This window comes from Tinamus guttatus, unplaced genomic scaffold (genome assembly GCF_059628265.1).
Source record: "Tinamus guttatus ecotype Peru unplaced genomic scaffold, ASM5962826v1 Tinamus_guttatus_pri_ptg000247l, whole genome shotgun sequence".
Classification (NCBI taxonomy): domain Eukaryota; kingdom Metazoa; phylum Chordata; class Aves; order Tinamiformes; family Tinamidae; genus Tinamus; species Tinamus guttatus.
The window spans coordinates 4,914,289-4,921,574 of NW_028288781.1; positions in this window are offsets into that span (position 1 = coordinate 4,914,289).

The window sequence follows — 7,286 nt, forward strand, 5'->3', positions numbered from 1 at the left end:
ATTATTTAAATAATTTCATCTTTATTTATAAAGTTCCTATGAAAATCATATTATACAAATATTTGTTATTTGCAATTATTAAACATTAAAAAAGTAATGTAAACTTCAGTTCCTTCTCATTTACAGGCAAATCTTTGCATGTGTTTATTACTTCAGTGTAAAGTGTGTTTGGACACAGATTTCCTACTGTATTTTAATTTAACAATAATTTAATACTATAATTTAATTTAACCTGATTTCCAATGAAAATATTTCATATCACTAAATCAAAATTTGATTTTCAACCATTTTCCAACATTTTTTCTGAAAATTAACTAATGTAAATTAATATAGGCACTTGGAAATTAAAATCCATTAAAAAATCAGGAAATGCTAAAAAAAGCACTGAGTCAAAATTAACATTAACAAGCAGAAATAGCGTTTGCAGAGAAGTGCAGCAATTGCTCGGTTTCAGATATATTTTGAGATACATGAGCATGATGGCATGGTTTCCTACAAACTCTATTAATATTAGACTGAAATAATTACATCATTTCTGATCCCTCTCTGATGATAGATATAAATATATTTCCATTTCCATCAAGAGATTTACACTCACTTATGCCAGCCAAGAATCTGATCCAACAATGAGGTAAGAGTAGAGTCCCATAACATTTCAGTGGCTTTGAAATAAATGACATTTGATCACCACATAGATAAGTATATTTTCAGTATTTTCTTAAGGATATTCTTAAGGATATACTTATTTTTGAGTATATTCACAATATACAATTCTAAATAACTATGGAGCTTTGATCGTGCAGAAGAGAACATTACATTCCCGCTGAACTAAACCTGACCTAGTTAAGATTTTGCATTACACCATTTACTTATGGATTAGAAAAGGTGAGTTTTACATGCATAAGGCAATGCAAGGTGTTTTGCCAGATATTCTTCCTTTGCACATAATGCAAATTATATGCTCACTGGTTCAAACAATATATATGCTTATACTTGCTTATACTTATATGTTTTATTTATTAGCTAGTAAAATCAAATAGAGTTGCTAAGTTTATGATTAAGGTAAGTAAGGGCAGGGCAGGGGCCCTCCCAGCCACAGCTCTCTCACTTTCCCACTTCCCTTGTCTATTTTTCCTTGTCACACCAAACCCTACCACCGGCACCAGCAAAATCTGTTCTCTTAGTGTTGAGCATGTGAATGCTGACTGTGTGGGAGTCCAGAGAAGATCATCAACACTGGGTAGGATGGGAGGCAGTGGAAGCAAGCAGGCAGCTGAAGGCTGTCTTGATGCCTACAGGCCTACGTGGAAGCTATGGGAGGCTCTCCTTAAAAAGACTGGGGCAGAAAAGATAAGGCTGCCTATGAGCTGAGATAGAAGAGGCATTAAACGAGCCAGGGTTACTGGCTCCCAATCCTCAGGAGAAGTTCAGATGGCTTGACAACTCTGAAATTTAGTATCACTCTATGGGGTTAACAGAACCAAATAGCAGTGAATGTATTTTTTCCACATAGGGTCTGTGTTTAAGAAACACCGTCAAATTCCCATTGACAAGGGAGTGGTATTTTACTGTGAAAGAGATCGCCATTAGTTTGGATTCTGCTGAATCAATATGGTATTTTATGATAAGTAATCAACCTATAATTCTTGCATCGTGTCTCTGATCAATATACAGGATTTCAAAATAGTTCCTTCACTTTAAATTGCCTTTCTTCACTGTAGATGTGTATATAACTGTTAAGAAGTCCCCAAATGATTGTAATTATATCAGGCATCCAGGAAATGCTGGATTTGATGCAATTCAAAACTTCAGCAGGAAGCTATCCAAGATTCTTTTTCATAAGGTTATTGATATTTCCTTATAAAAAAAATCCATATATATGGGTTCCTACCACAAGCAACTAACTTGAGGCCTTGGTATAAGGTCTTTCAATTGACTGTGACAATACATGACAGCATATGATCCCAACCATATCTGCCCCTCTGAATATGGGATAAAGGCACCTGTAACATTATAACAAACAGCATACCCCATATATATGATACATGAAAATAGAAGAGACATGCTTGAAAGGTTGGACAAGTTTTTTCACCGAAATCTAAGGAGCTGTCCTATCCTTCTTTCTCAAGTCTTACAAGTCTACAAGTATAAGCCTTAGCATAAGATAATATGTGAAATAGTATATGCTAACCATTAGACACTGAATAATGCAAGAATAGTTCCATGAACTATTCTATTCCAATAGAATAAAAGCAGATAAAAAGATAGATAACTTGGAAACATTGGAAGTATATGAGATGAGTCAGGGTTTTCCATGAAAACCAGCTTCATTGTAGAGTAGCCAATAGAAATAATTTTAACCTTACTTAGATTAATTTAAAATGGCACTCTAATATCGCACTTATCTAGATAGTTTTATTGGTGATTAAGATAGTAAAATGCACTGGCAGCCGATTAGCATTCCTTTACCACTGAACATGTGCTCTGCACAGGCTCCCACCTACAGATGCTTCCAAGCTCTCCTTGAAACTTACTTTTGTGAACTAAAGTTCATTACAAGAGATTCTGTACTCTTAGACATTCCCTTCCCGTTCTAAATTCTTTAAAATAAACTTTACTTTATCTCTAAATATCTATTCCTTCTTCTTCCATTTATTTTCTTTAGTATGGGTACTCATTGCATAATTTTGTTTCATTACGTAACAGATACTTTCTATGACATACTTTCATTGTTTTTTATTTATTCTTTATACTGCATGTTTAGTTTTTATATAAAATTCTTTTTATCTATTACCATAAAAGTCTAGTCTCTTTTAGGCAAGTTCCTTGAACTCTTTTAGCTCTCAACTAATTACAGGGTCTCAACACACTGACATCCCTCTCAGGGCTTATATATTCCTATCGTAGGTCCTTCCACTGCAGGATATTAATGCCTATATTTGATAGCATTATTATAATCTTATCTCTTTAGTGAACAGTCTCTAAGTGTAAGATGAAGTTGGAGTTATTGAGACCAGTGATCTTAAGGTGATTATTGTGAAGTATTAGTCTAAGGAGAAGCGGATCTGGACAACCAGTGATTTGGATTTTGGTCCAAATGCACAGGATTTACTAATTCAACAAGGCACAAACACAGTGCATTTGGTTGTGGCTCAGTCACTGCAGCTGACAGAAGAGAGCAGGAAAACATGAGTATTCTGTTACTCTTCTCCATTTGGACATCCAGCTTGGATGACCACTCTAGGAGATTGGATTAGATGAACTTTTTGGTCTGATCGGATGTAGCAATTTTATCATCTTATGGTTCATAAATGGGAAGAAAGGGAGCAAAAAACCCAAAGGGGTCCTGCACAAACTCTTCTGTTGCTGTATTCGGATCATGGACAAACTCTATTTGGCTAGTAAAACAGAGAAAAAAATCAAATAAAGACAGCTACTGGGGACATCAACTTTATGTAATAGACAGCAAATAGTTCCATGAATAATGTGGTCAGAATTGCAATCAATTTATATCTCATGCCAGATTACGTTTTAACTGAATTACTCTAAAGCCTTTGCATGAGTGCAACTCTTGTCAAAGAACAGAGCATCTACACAAGATAGAAATGTTGTGTATAGTTTGGATTCCAACATTTTTCAATGAGGTGCAACTTCTGACTGAACCTTACTTAATCCAATTTGAGAAACCTGGCTAATAAATGTTTTTCAAATTGATATGTTTGCACAAAAAGTTTTGGCTTTGATGAGCTTGCATTTTCAAAAACTTAAGGGGAAAATATTCACGAGCTCTACTGAATAGAATGTGAAACAGTCATGTAGGATTTTAACCAAAATATATAGTTTCATTCTTCCAGAATATCCAAGTGGTTCTTAATGTAATATTTTGTATTCTTTCTTGAAGAAGCAAAAAGTGGATCAGAAATCAAGTGGAAGAAAGCGAGATAATGAGCACATTTATATAATGTGCTCTTTTAACAGCTTTTTTGATTTTCTGAAAATGCTACAGATTAAAGGCATATTATCTGATAGTTTATGAGATCGCCAATTATAAGTGAATCTCGCTTCCTGATTTTGGTCTTTTGAACCTTTTCATTGGCATTTTGGACTCTTCAGGCTGATGAGCATATGCTCATACTTTCTACTAAATCAGAGGAGGTAAGCAGCTTACTCTTTTTAAACAAATAAAACTAACTCCTCCAAACATAACTAAAGATCGCCTTTCATTGCATCTGGGGTAGTTGTATAAAGGTTTTAGCAACTTTGGACTTCTAACACTTGAAATAAAGTATTTCTTTATGGTAGCTGAATTCCTAAGGAAAACTCACAGCTTTAAAAATGTTGAAAGTCTTCCTGAAGTGTTACTATAGCACCAAAACACAGATATGTTCCCAGGAGCCTTAAAACTTGAGTATAATGCACTGTTATCTGTAAGGACAGCTACACGTTACCCTTACACTGAACCTTCGAAGCTTTAACCAAAAGCTAAGTGGTTTATCCATGAGCCAAAATGGAAAAGCTTGGAGGAAATACTTTCACTAACTGGATCTGTGAATCCACAGTCAAGATCTCTCAATTAAAAGGACAGCAGTCCTACAATTACCGTGAAAGCCTCTCCAGGACCTAAAAATATGTTGGTGTAAAGAACTGTAATTGACCACTTTTCTTCGTAGCTGAGGTCAACTATGCAGTCAAGTGTGCAACTATCAGTTTTCAGAGAATTCATATGTATTCCTTTCCCATGCTAATTAAGGAACTTAAGGAAAAATTTCTTAACAGTGAGGGTGACAGAGCACTGGAACAGGCTGCCCAGAGAGGTTGTGGAATCTCCTTCTCTGGAGATCTTCAAAACCCGCTTGGACACAGTCCTGTGCCACGTGCTCTAGGTGACCCTGTGTGTGCAGGGGGGTTGGACTAGATGATCTCTAGAGGTCCCTTCCAACCTTAAGCATTCTATGATTCTATGTTACTTTCCTGAACATAGTCAAAGAACTTAGCAGGAATGACCAAATATAACTTCTGAATTTAACTTAGTTTCAGATCAGAATTCAGCTCACTTCTAGGCACCTGATAAGATTAAAGACAAAACAAAGATCCAGTTACTAAATAAACACTAATAATAACAACAAAGATCACAAAACCACTGTAATTCAGTAATTTCTAATAATTAATACAATTTATGCAGCCTAGCAATACTAAAGAAATTATAAATTGTAATAAATCGTTCTCCCTTTTCATATTTTGAACAAAATTTCAGCAGCATTAATGGATCTGATTATTCCATTTAATAGTAAATATAATTAAGAATGACTGTGTTTGAATATATGATGTTAGCCTTCTAAGTTAATGGAATTATGAATTGGAAGGAAAAATGTGTGCTTGGGTAAGATCAGAAATCTAAACGTAATCCTGATGGGCATTTCAGGTTGTTTAGAAAAGAAGGTCAAATGGCCCAAGGAGACAAACAGGGTGTCAGGAACGTTTGGAGAATGTATAGGAGTTTTAAGAAGTGCATTTGATAAAGCACTTCTGAAGTGGCCATGATCTTTAGGTACATCCTTACAAGATCTTCAGTAGTTTTGTCAGTAAGTTGGTATACAGGTGATTCTTAAAAAGGCATACCAGTAATACTAAGCATCTACAACAAAACGGTAAGGAACTTTTGAATAACTTTCATTAATATAACACAGCGAATTTAGTGGCGATTGCATATACTCGATTTCAAGACAACTTGAGATTTTGAATTAAACACTTCTACCTGATTTGCCAACAGTTTGCTGGTTAAGATTCTCAGCCCAAACACTTCAGCTGCTCCCTCTGAGATAATGATTTTTTCTCATAGTGAGGAAAGATTGAATAACTGTAAGAGAACTTCCCACTTTTACAGCAGAAGTAGTAGTATTAGGAAACCTAGGAATGCCAGTACATACTATGCTTTTATTGTCCTTTAAAGTGCATTTTTGGTCTGGAAACTGGTAAGAGGTACTAGCGAGGTGTGTCTCGGGTGGACCACAGCAAATCCCATCCAGGAACAGTCAATCCTTAGGGATCCAGGGGTTTTGAAACTCTTGCACATCCTGTTTCAATGACTGTCTTGGACGATATTATAATCCCAACGAAATGTGGGGAAAACGCAGAACAGAAGCTGTGCCACGAGGGTTTTGCCCTGCTCTGCCCTGACGCTCCCGCCGTCTGGTTTCATCGCACCTGCAGAGCCCCGGGAAGCGCCGGCGCCGCTCCCGCAGAAGCAGCGCGTTCCCACGAGCGAGCCCCACGAAGAAGGGCAGCTCCATTGCAGGGAGGAAAGAGTTAAAGCGCTCAGCGCTCCCCCGTGCCCGGGAGGCAGCCTTTGTGCTCGGCATTGGCAGGGGCTCGGTTTGGGCTGGAGGTTTGTTTTAACTGGGGGAGGGGGCAGAGGAGAGGGGACGCTCTCCTTGAGCGCGTCTCGCTCGCGGATGCAGCGGAGGTGGAGATTTCCAATCCCACCCAGTGGGAGGCAGGCGGGAGATCTGGGAAGGCTACCCGGGAGAAGGCACGGGGAGGAAATCCTGCTGCTCCTCGCCGTGCTGCGCGGGAGCGGCGGGCGCGGCATGAGGCAGCGGGCGGCGCCGCGGGTGAGTAGCGCGCGGGGAGCCGGGGCGCGGTGCTCGGCAGGCACAGCGCCTGCCAGGCGCTTCCAGGCAGCGCCCATGGGAATCGCTCCCTCGACAGCGTCAGGGCAGAGGAGGGGGAAGAAACACGGGGCACTTCCCCGCAGCAGAGCGCGCTGCCCGCGCCGCCCGGGACATAGCCAGGAGTGCCTGGGTCCCATACTGCCTTCCCAGCTTTCCTGCCCCTCTTAACTCGGTTGGAGCCTGTTTACATTTCAGATGCCTTTGAGGCAGATTAGCAGTGTTCGCGCTTTTAGCAGGTCTTTAATGCTTTGAAGAATCTCATCTCCAAGAGTTTCTTCTTGGGAAAGTCAGTTTGGGAATTTTTGAGGCATGACCTGGGAAGAGAGACATTGGGAGGCTGGGAGCACTGCAGCTGGCAGCGCCGTGGGGCCCTTGGCCTGCACATGCACTCGGCCCGTGCGCCTGCTCGTCCCCTACTTGCACAGGAGGCAGAATATTGGCTTACGGGGCAGTGAGCAGTTAGCGAGGAGACCTATAGTCTATAGCAAGAGAGACCCACTGAAAATATGCACAGAGGAATGACAGGATTTGTCAGGAATCCATAGGAAAACATTCCTAGAAATTATTAGTTCTGTTAGTGAAGGGGAAGTTTCTTCTGGGAAAGGGAAGAGCTGG